This window comes from Silene latifolia, chromosome 2 (genome assembly GCF_048544455.1).
Source record: "Silene latifolia isolate original U9 population chromosome 2, ASM4854445v1, whole genome shotgun sequence".
NCBI lineage: Eukaryota > Viridiplantae > Streptophyta > Magnoliopsida > Caryophyllales > Caryophyllaceae > Silene > Silene latifolia.
In genome coordinates, this window is record NC_133527.1 from 17,796,531 (window position 1) to 17,807,981 (window position 11,451).

Below are 11,451 nucleotides of genomic sequence, written 5' to 3' on the forward strand. Positions count from 1 at the left end.
TGGTGGATATCGCCACCTATTATCTGAAGGACGAGGCCGACAACTGGTGGGCTCTTGCTAGAGCTGGTCTGGAAGTTCAGCCAGGATATGGTTGGGCTCTTTTCTCTGAGGCTCTGAAGAAGAGGTTTTATCCAGAGGCAGATGCTAATCCAGATGTGGTTATGGGTACCTTTCTCGTTCATTCTTTATCTGCTTTTGTTCTTTTTTATACGGGTGCATCGATGTCTTTCGTATCCGAATCCTTTTCCGTCCGTGCTGGACTCTCTTCCTCTTCATACGTTCATACCTCTATATCCCTTCCTGCGGGTGAGATTGTTTCTTGCTCCGTTCTTTTCCAGGACGTACCTGTTAGTATCGCAGGGGCGATCCTTCCTGCCGATCTCGTCCGATTCAAACTCGGAGAGTTTGATGTGATTTTGGTTATGGATTGGTTATCTCGCTATGACGCTAGGTTCCTTTGTCGTGATCATAAGATTGTGCTTAAGAGTCCCACAGGTTCGAGGGTTTCTTATCAAGGTGTTAGGGTTACACCTACGGTCAAGTGGGTTTCTGCTTTGAAGATGGTTAACATGGGTAGAAAGGGTCATCAGCTCTATCTGTGCAGTGTCCATGGTGTTTCAGTTGAGCCTAAGTTAGAGGATATCCCTGTGGTTAGGGAGTTTTCCGATGTCTTTCCTGAGGATCTACCTGGTATTCCTCGTGAGCGAGATGTAGAGTTCTCGATTGAGTTGCTACCCGGAACTGGTCCCATCTCGAAAGCTCCATATCGTATGGCACCATCTGAGTTACAAGAACTCAAGAAGCAACTTGAGGAGATGATTAATAAGGGTTTTATCCGACCGAGTGCTTCGCCGTGGGGTGCTCCTGTTTTGTTCGTCAAGAAGAAAGATGGTAGTATGCGGTTGTGCATTGACTATCGTGAACTGAATAAGGTTACTATCAAGAACAAGTATCCTTTGCCGAGGATCGAGGATTTGTTTGATCAGCTCCGTGGTGCAAGTGTGTTCTCGAAGATCAACCTGAGGTCTGGTTACCATCAGATTCCAGTTCGGAATGAGGATATTCCTAAGACTGCTTTTCGTTCAAGGTATGGCCATTATGAGTTCGTGGTGATGCCATTTGGGTTGACGAATGCACCTGCCATTTTCATGGATCAGATGAACCGCACTTTCAGTGAGTATTTGGATAAGTGTGTCGTGGTGTTCATAGACGACATGCTGATTTACTCAAGAGATGAGGCTGAACACGAGAATCACCTTCGTGTTATCTTGGAGACTCTGCGTAAGCAGAAACGGTATGCTAATTTCTCAAAGTGCGAGTTTTGGTTAAAGGAAGTTACCTTCTTGGGTCATGTGATATCTGGCGATGGAGTTATGGTTGATCCGTCGAAGATTCGAGCTGTGGTTGAGTGGGAAAGTCCAAAGAATGTGAACGGGGTTCAGAGTTTCCTTGGACTAGCTGGGTATTATCGTCGGTTTGTTCATGACTTCTCTAAGATCGCGAGACCGATGACTCAGTTAATGAAGAAGGAATCCAAGTTCATTTGGACTGAGGCTTGTGAAGCTGCCTTCCAGGAGTTGAAAAAAAGGTTAACTACCGCTCCTGTGTTGACTCTACCAGAAGAGGGCGTTGAGTTCGATGTTTTCTGCGATGCGTCAAAGTTTGAGTTGGGTTGTGTCTTGATGCAGAAGGGTAAAGTTGTGGCTTATGCTTCCCGTCAGTTGAAAGTTCACGAGATGAACTATCCGACTCACGCTCTTGAGTTAGCAGCAGTGGTGTTTGCACTTAAGCTATGGCGACACTACTTGTATGAAGTCTTTTGCAACTTTTATACGGATCATAAGAGCTTGAAGTATATCTTCACTCAGAGAGATCTTAACATGAGGCAGAGACGTTGGTTGGAGCTGTTTAACGACTACAAGATTGAGCTGCAGTATCATAAGGGTAAGGCAAACGTGGTTGCCGATGCTTTGAGTCGCAAGGTGTGTCATGCTATGAGATCCGTGTTGGTGTTACCTGATGACTTGAGTCGAGAGTTCCAGAAGATGAGCCTTGAGGCAGTTCTTCCTGGTACTTTAGATTTGAGTGCGATGGTTGCTGAACCAGAGATCCTTTATGAGATCCGAGTTAAGCAAAGAGAGGATGAATACTTAGAAGGAGTTCGAGTCGCTATAAGTGAAGGGCGCGCCAAAGACTTCGACGTTGGACCTGATGATGGTCTACGATTCCATGGTCGTTGGTGTGTGCCTAGCTGCGAGGTCTTAAAATGTAAGATTCTCAAAGAGGCTCATAGTACTCCCTATTCGATTCATCCTGGTGGTGATAAGATGTATAAGGATCTGAAGCTAAGGTTTTGGTGGCCGGGTATGAAGAAAGAGATCGCCGAGTTTGTAAGTCGTTGCTTGGTTTGTCAGAAGGTTAAGTTCGAACATCAGAGACCTGGTGGTCTACTGCAACCTTTAGAGATTCCCACATGGAAATGGGATTCGATTTCGACGGACTTTGTTATGGGTTTGCCAAGGTCGCCGAGGGGAATGAATGTGATTTGGGTCGTGGTTGATCGTTTGACTAAGGTCGCGCATTTCATTCCGATGAAGGATAATTGGAGTCTCGAGGAACTAGCGAATGCTTATCAGCGTGAGATCATTCGTCCTCATGGGGTTCCTAAGGATATCATCTCCGACCGTGATCCGAGGTTTTGTTCTCAGTTTTGGAAGAAGCTTCAGTTGGCTTTGGGTAGTGAGCTTAAGATGAGTACGGCTTTTCATGCTGCAACTGATGGTCAGACTGAGCGTACGATTCAGACGCTTGAGGATATGTTCCGAGCATGTGCTTTGGAGTTCCAAGTTAGTTGGGAGAAGAGTTTACCGCTTGTGGAGTTCTCCTACAACAACAGTTACCAAGCGAGTATTCAAATGGCTCCGTTTGAGGCACTTTATGGAAGGAAGTGTCGTAGTCCTTTGTGTTTGGACGATTCGAGTGAGGCTGTCGTTCTTGGCCCAGAATTGGTTCAGGAATCGATTGAGCAAGTGAGGTTGATCCGCGAGAAGCTTAAGGCAGCCCAGGATCGACAGAAGACGTATGCAGACTTACGGCGTAGGCCGATTGAGTTTGACGTTGGCGATAAAGTTTTTCTTAAGGTTTCGCCAATGAAAGGTGTTAAGAGATTTGGGCTTAAGGGCAAGCTTACTCCTAAGTACATTGGATCGTATGAGGTGCTCGAGAGAGTTGGCGAGGTAGCCTATAGGTTGGCTTTACCTCCGAACTTGTCGAAGGTTCACGATGTGTTCCATGTGTCGCAGTTGCGGCGTTATCGCAGTGATCCTTCTCATGTTCTACAGGCTGATGTTATCGAGATTGAGCCTAACCTGACTTATGAGGAACGTCCCGTTCGCATTTTGGAGCGTCAGGAGAAGAGGTTAAGGAATAAGGTTGTGCCTTTGGTTCGGGTTCTGTGGAGGAGTCAAAAGTTTGAGCAAGAGACTTTGGAAACCGAAGCGTCTATGCGAGAAAAGCATCCACATCTTTTCGAGTGAGGTAGTTCTTTTTAGGGGGTTGGATTTGTTAGTAATCTTTATATCAAAATACTCAACATATTCATATATGTTTCAATATAATTTAGTCATAAAATTAATTAGATCTTATGCATGCAAACAAAGGTAAATATAGAGAAGAAACCTTCATTCTTACATTGGAAATTTTGGATTATTGGGCACAAGTGAGTTCTCCTACTCACTTGTTCTTGAGCTCTCCAAATATTGGATGAACAAGGATTCAAGTATAGAATCCCTCCCAAGAAATAATACCCTAGATAACCTCTTAATAAAATTAATATTATTTATACTAGAACAATATTAATTTAAATAAAATTGACCCAAAAATATTTATTTTGGTCTCTTAATTTCGGTTAAGTGAAGGGAGAAGAAGAAGTAATTTTATCTTTCTAAAAATCTATATTTTTTGATGTTAGAATGAATAAATAATACACTAATTTTGAAGTAGTGTATAAGGTAAAATTATAGAGAAAAACTCATGGCTTTTCTCTATGACAAAACCGGGTAGGGGGAGGGGTGGTGATGGCCAATGCATGAGCAAGGTGTTCTTCACAAGATTAACTAGGTATGCATGGCTAGGTTTAGGTAAAATGATTATGTTTTCCACTTAATTAATCAACACAATATTTATCCTAAATCACCCCATATTTCGGTCCATTTAAGATAAAATGGATTCCATTTTATCTTTGTCAATTTGTCAATTTGTCACATGTCACAAGTCATGTAAAATTGTTATGCATTTTTAACATATTAAAAATCAACGCATTAATAAAAATACGTCATGTACAAAATCGACTTAGTAATTCATAATTACTTGTACCAAAATAATTTACCAATTATAAATCACAACATCTTGTATTTATAATAAATAATTCATTCATATGCAATTGTTTCTTTAAACAATAATTTCATCTAAGTAATAAAACAATTCGATCACTTAGACCGTATCTTATTTAATCAAATTATAATGAGATACGTAAATATTACTTCCAAAATCGTCCGTCAATTTTAAGTAATTTAATTAACCCGTATCGTCATACGATTAGTTAAATAATCAATTAAGAGTGTTACCCTTTAGGTATGACCTAAGGGGATCAACTTATCACCACCGTCGCACGACAGTAATGTCAAACTCTAGTTAGCCAATCATTACCGATATGTGTGGACCAGTTGACTGTAAAGTAATTACATCCCACATGTATTCTTAAAATGAGACTTAAACATGTGATCATCATGATCGATAGTTGTGATCGCATTATTGTCGGAGGACACATATTCCAACAATCTCCCACTTGTCCTCGACAAGTGTGCGTCACCAATTCTCTTGTCCTATTACTATCTCCCACTCAATGCAAGGTGTCTTTCGGGTCGTACTTGCAAGTGATCATATCGAGAGTGGTTTCCTCGATCTGGAGAATAACTGATTGACCGGAATTATCCACCATGGATACATTCCGAGCGTGGCCACGCATTTCCAGTTCATTACTCCTCGAGTGGCCCTGAGATATTGTTATAACCCTGACTAGGGGTGGACAATTCCTATCGCACTTATTCCCTTCGACTAGCCACAGCCATCATTGATGCATGTCATTTATATGATGTTTTACATCCCTTTTTACACGCATTTCAGAGCTCATTTGTGTATTTTAAGCTACCATTTCCCCCGTTTCCGTATACTTTCGTGTTTTTGTACTTTATTGCAGAAATGTGAAGAATTCAACGGAAATTGAGCTAAATCCGTCCCCGACTATCCTGCATTGCATTTGACGTGAAGTACTCACTTAAGGAACGAGCTTGGTGAGCATTTCAAGGCCCAAAAGACAAATTCACGAGATTATAGAAGTCAAAGTATCAGCTCAAGCAGTCGATCGACTGGCCTATATGGTCGATCGCCCAACCTGCGGGATTCAGAAGCTACTGTACACTGAAGCTCAGTCGATCGACTGCCATGCTTAGTCGATCGACCAAGCCGCTATCCCAGACGAGAATTAAAAGACCGAGGAAACGCAAGCCCATTGTGTTTAGGTTTTGATAATAAGTGTTACGTATATTTGCTATATAACGTAACCTAGAACATCAGTTTAGGGGATCCCGGTTTTTATCGAAGTTTTACATTCAGTTTTTACTAAGTTCAAACATTCAATAATTAGGGTTCGGATATTGTTTTCGCATTGGATTTTCGTTCTTATTCTTAATCATTCCTCTGCAATGTCGGTATTCCTTCTGTCTTATTTCAATTCATCTTTATTATCATTCATAGACATAGAATTGCTAGTTAGATTCCAAGCCAATTTTATCGTTGCGTGTTAATCATTTATCTTACCGCTTTAATTATGAATTCAGTATTTTTATGCCCTAATTTTATTGTTGTTATCATTCTTAGTATGAGTAGCTAAATAGCTTGTGCTAGGATGTAGGGGAATTATAGCGTAGGCGGCGTAGAGTATTTTGGCCTGAGATCGCGTGTCAGTCGATCGACTGCCATACCTGGTCGATCGACTGACCACGTGAGGTTACCCTTCGTTTTAATTTATTTTAATGTTGTATTTAGCGAATCGAATGCATGCGACCAGTTAGATTCTTATTTTATGACTGGCCCATTAGATCGAAAGATAGGGACAGTTGTCAGACCAACAATTAAAATGACTAAACTATGCTGAGATCGAAAGATAGGTAAAGTTTAGATTATTAGTCACTTTTCAGGACGAGAGTCAGTATTAGTGATATTAGGGACTTATAGCGAGATCGAAAGATGCTATTTGTTAAGAGTGGACCGAGAGGACCTCTTGTTTTCCCGCCTCACATGTGTTTGATTCAGACCAACTTAGTATGTTGCCGCCGAAACTATAACGAACCGACCATCCTAGTACCCCTCTTTTATCTGTTTAAACCGTTTATTTAGTTTATTGTCTTTTATTGCCATTAGTATAGACTAAGTCAACTCAAACCCCCACAATCGTTACCTTAGACTAGAAATAGACAGCTATTAATTACATTCGCCTCCTTGTGGTTCGACCCTGTTACCACTAGCCTAGGTTAGTCTTAATAGGAAATTATAAATCTTATTTTTGGTACTCACAAGGACGGGTATCAAATTTTGGCGCCGTTGCCGGAGAGGCAATTGTTCTAATTTTTAGTGGTTTTATTTTAGTCTTTCTTAGTTTAAGGGATATCTGTTCCTTAAACTTTTTTTATATTCTTTTTGTAGTTTCTTCTTATGCGCAGGTCACAGGGTGGTGAACTAGTACCGTTAAACCCTGAGATTGAGAAATCCTTGCGTGAGTTGAGACGATCACAAAGGGTATTGCCGACAGAGGAAGAGCTGAGTACTCTGTCAAATTACTACGAGAACGAGCTATTTGAGGAGGATCCACATTCTTCTCCTGTTTCCACTTCTTCAGCTGAAACCGTCACATCTCCGGATTTTCCAGTTATGGCCGAAGAAGCGAGTATAGATAGTCATTCTGAACCGACAGCTGCGAATCTTTACAAAGGGTTCGCATTACCAGGGGAAGCCAGAAAGTTCGAGCCGAAGCCTTCTTATCTCAGTTTGGTTGAGAAGAACCAATTCGGGGGAGCTGCAAATGAGGATGCAGCTAAGCATATGGAGATATTTATCGATTATTGCTGCTCCATATCCCCACCAGCCGGTGTGACCCCAGACCAGGTCAAGGAGACCATGTTTATTTTCTCACTCCGTGATGTTGCAAGGGAGTGGTATAGAGACTTGGATAGAGAGGCTCATGGGATCACCGACTGGAATTCGTTGGCTTTGGCATTCTACAAAAAATACTTCTCTGCTTCAAAGACAAATGCCATAAGAGCTCAAATCACGAGCTTTAAACAAGGACCTGATGAGAACTTTCATGAAGCATGGGTCCGATTTAAGAAGCTGGTGCGAACCATTCCGCACCATGGGTTCGAAAAATGGAGCTTGTGCAATCAGTTCTATAATGGACTGTATGACGATCAGAGGGCCATTTTGGATGCTGCAGCCAATGGCCGATTTGCTTAGAATATGGGAGAGACCAAAGGGTGGAAGATCATTGATGACTTAGCCACCCACAAAGCCGAATATGGGAATTCCAGAGGGAATCAAAGAAGAGCTGCTGAATCTTCTTCTGTGGCTGCACTTGAAGCTCTCACGGCGAGGTTTGACAAATATGAACTGGGAGGAGCTTCAAAAGGGGGGATTTACCAAGTTAATGTTGTTTCAGACGGTCCTATCGTCTGTAGAAGATGTGGAGCTGAGGGACATGTCTCAGAAAATTGTCCCAGTCCTTTCGAGTCTTGTACTGCCTTTCAACACTATAGGCAGACAAACACCTACTATGAGCCTAATGTTCATCCCAATTTGAGTTGGAGGAGCCAAAATGTCCTAAATCCAACTCCACCTCCGCAGCAGCCGCAGCAGCAAGCTTATGTGCCTCCTCATCACAAGCAACAACAATATCAGAAACCTCCCTATGTGCCGCAGCAGCAACAATCCCAAAATTCTGATTTTACCGAGTTTAAGAACTTGTTGCTGAAGGAATCCCAAGCTAGAGAGGCCGGGATGAAGTTACTAGAAAGCCAAATTGCTCAATTGGCTAGCAAGAGTAACACTCGAGCTCCGGGACACCTACCGGCTCAAACTGACCAGAAAGAGACCCTAAATTCCATCACTTTGAGGAGTGGGTCTACCCTTGAGGGGCCTGCCATGGTAGAGGACGCCCCTGCAAAAGATGAAGCGGAACCGAGTCAAAACAAAGCTGTAACGATCAATAACAAGAAAAAGGCGTCTACCAGGTATGTCAGTCGATCGACTGATATACCCAGTCGATCGACTGATATGCGGGTTACAGGAGCTTCTGGAACTGTTCACCTCAGTCGATCGACTGAGCAAGGTGGTCGATCGACTGAGGCCGCTGCTGATATTGAGGAATTTCGTCCTCCAATGCCCAATAATTTGAGAGACTACTTATTTCGGGGTACGACAATTCCGAAAGTTTTAGGGCAAGACCCGAGTGCTGATGGGTCAGTCCCGGCTCCGAAATATGACCCTATGTCAATCAATGGTTCTCATTTGAGACGGTCTGAAGAGGGTTCGAGCTGCAACAAGGAGAAGGTGATGGACTTCCAGCCTAAGTCCACGGATGCCGGCGTGAGAGAATTAGAGGAAAGGGCTAAGTTGCTACTTACAGCCCCTTATCCAGAGCGACTAGTGCCGACAAAGGAACAGGTATCTTTCAATAAATTTGAAAAGGTTATTCGTAGCTTGAATGTACAAGTTCCTTTTCTTGAGTTGGTCAATCAAGTGCCTGCCTACACTAAATTCATGAAACAACTCTTGTCTAAGAAAAAGTCACTTGAAACAGTGCATACTGTCGCACTCACTGAGGAGTCATGCTCCTATTTGACTCATACTGCACCCCATAAACTAGCTGACCCAGGTAGCTTTTCTGTTCCTTGTAATATAGGTACCTTCTTTATTGAGAAGGCATTATGTGACCTAGGAGCTAGTATTAGCGTCATGCCCTTGAGTCTAGCTAGGAGGCTGAAGTTGACTAAGTTTGCAATTACCGATATGACAGTCCAGATGGCTGAACGGTCTGCGGTCCAGCCTATAGGAGTCCTAGAGGACATCCCTGTGCAAATAGGGAAGTTTTTCTTTCCTGTAGACTTTGTTGTCCTAGACATGCCTGAGGATGCCCACATACCTATCATTCTAGGTAGGCCATTTCTGCACACTGCTGGTGCAGTTATTGATGTTGGCTCTGGGACTTTGACTTTTAAAGTGGGGAAGCATTCTATTATCTTCGCCCAAACAGCTAAGAAAAAGGACCCCATGTGGCCTGTCACCTGTAATAAGGTTTCTGAAAAGAAATCGTACTTTGTGCTTCCTGATTTGTCCGTCTCTATTACTACTCTTGTTGTAACACCTCCGCCCCAGACTGGGAGCAAAAAGGAGGAAGATTCTGTTGTTTTAGACATTGCAGGAGCTGGTTTGGGGAAGGAGGAGCTACAAGTTGCTCCAGCTGCGAAAGAGCAAATCGTTTCAAGGGGTGGTCTTGGATGCCTGAGCTATGGCACTGATGAGGAGCTTGAAGATGAGCCAGTCCGAGTGAGAGAGTCCGATTTGGATTCTGACGAGCTAGAGGCGGTCACTGACTGGGGAGATGATGAAAGGGTTGATCCGTCGAGCCATAGGGACATTGCAACAAAGAAGGGTGCAACGGAGAAGATGAGCACCGTTGAGGCTACCTCTTGTAGCCAGAAGTCGACGAAGTGGGCCATCTCGTGGCCTTTCTTGATCAACTACTAGTTGATCGGAATTCTTTATCAAAAACTTCTTTTATCGCTTTTGAACTATTTTTATTGCTTTTGTGTGCGCGAGACTTCGCATTTATTTATTTTGTTTAGGATTTTTACGCACTTTAGACTTTGCTTTGGGTTTTGCGCAATTTTGGGCGCGTATTATTGTGCATTACAGATTATTAGACCATATTAGCTCAAGTTCTCGAGCTAATTCGAAGAAATCAGAGTATTACAGCAGTATTTCCAGTCGATCGACCGCCTACCCTGGTCGATCGGCGAAATGCGACTTCCGGGGGCTTTGTTCTGTTCAATCCGATCGATCATTTTGCTGATATGGTCGATCGACCGCCCAACGCTGCTGTACCTGTTCACGACCTCTCTCCTGCTGTGTTTGGTCGATTTCCGGAATCAAGGGAGTTTTCTATTCCCCTTTATCTTCCGTCAATTATTTATTTCTTCTATTTTCTCAATTGTGCACATAATTACCGCTTCAAAATTGTTTTTCTCAGTCTTATGCGTGGTATTTTCGTCTTTTCAGGTACTTATTGGTAGCACTGCTGACTACTGAAACCTCCTAGCTCATGCTGGTTTGGGGAGGTTTCCTTTGCTGCGCTTAAAGTCTTGTGAGTTCTCGATTTTCACTTCATGTCATTTTTATTTATTCATTTAACGCAAATTCCCGTTTTCCTTTTCTTTCATTACATGATTTTGCACAATGGGGACATTGTGCGATTTGGTTTGGGGAAGGGTTTTGCGTCGCATTTCATTTGCTTGCATTCATGTTTACATTTTGTCTTGCATTGTTGTTTATTTCTTTATATATATATATATCAAAAATTCCAAAAAAATTGAAAATTTCAAAAAATTTCAAAAAAATGCACGTCTATTTTAGCATATAGGTCGAGTCGGAACGGTAGTATTTCAATGATGATATTGCATTTGCAACTGTTTTTGCCTGAGCCTTTCTAATCGACATGTTATTAGTAGAATCATATGCATATCTACGAGTTTTCGTTAATTTATTTGCTGAGCTTGAGACTTGACTTTGAATTTTGGCAAACTACTTATATTTCTGAGTTATTAGAGCTTATAACTGGTGGCATCCATGACCAGTTTATCTAGGATTGTGAGTTGTACTTCTTATGAGACATGTTTCCTTAATTTGCATAAATATGAACTTGATCTACTTAATACCTGTATGCATTCGGTTTGTGGTTTGTTGACACATGTGGTAGAGGTTTCCCTTTTCTCATTTTGCCCATAAGCTCCACATTGCCAAAAATAGCCTTTTTGTCCCATTACTACATCCTACATATAACCTGCCCTTGTCAAGCTAGTAGTCTAGTTATTGGGATTGTTACTCTGTTTTTGGTGATATTTGCTCGATTGAGATGTTGTTGGGAAAATGAAAAGGAAGGAAAGAAAGGAACAAAGAAAGAAAGAAAAAAATTCGAAAAAAAAGAAAAGAAAAAAAAGAGTTTTGTACTGTTCATGCAGTCGATCGACTGCCCAGTATGGTCGATCGACTGTAGTTCCGAGAAGAAAAGGAAAATCAATTCGCATGAAAAAAATCCTTATCTTATGGCGATTTTTGCTCCCA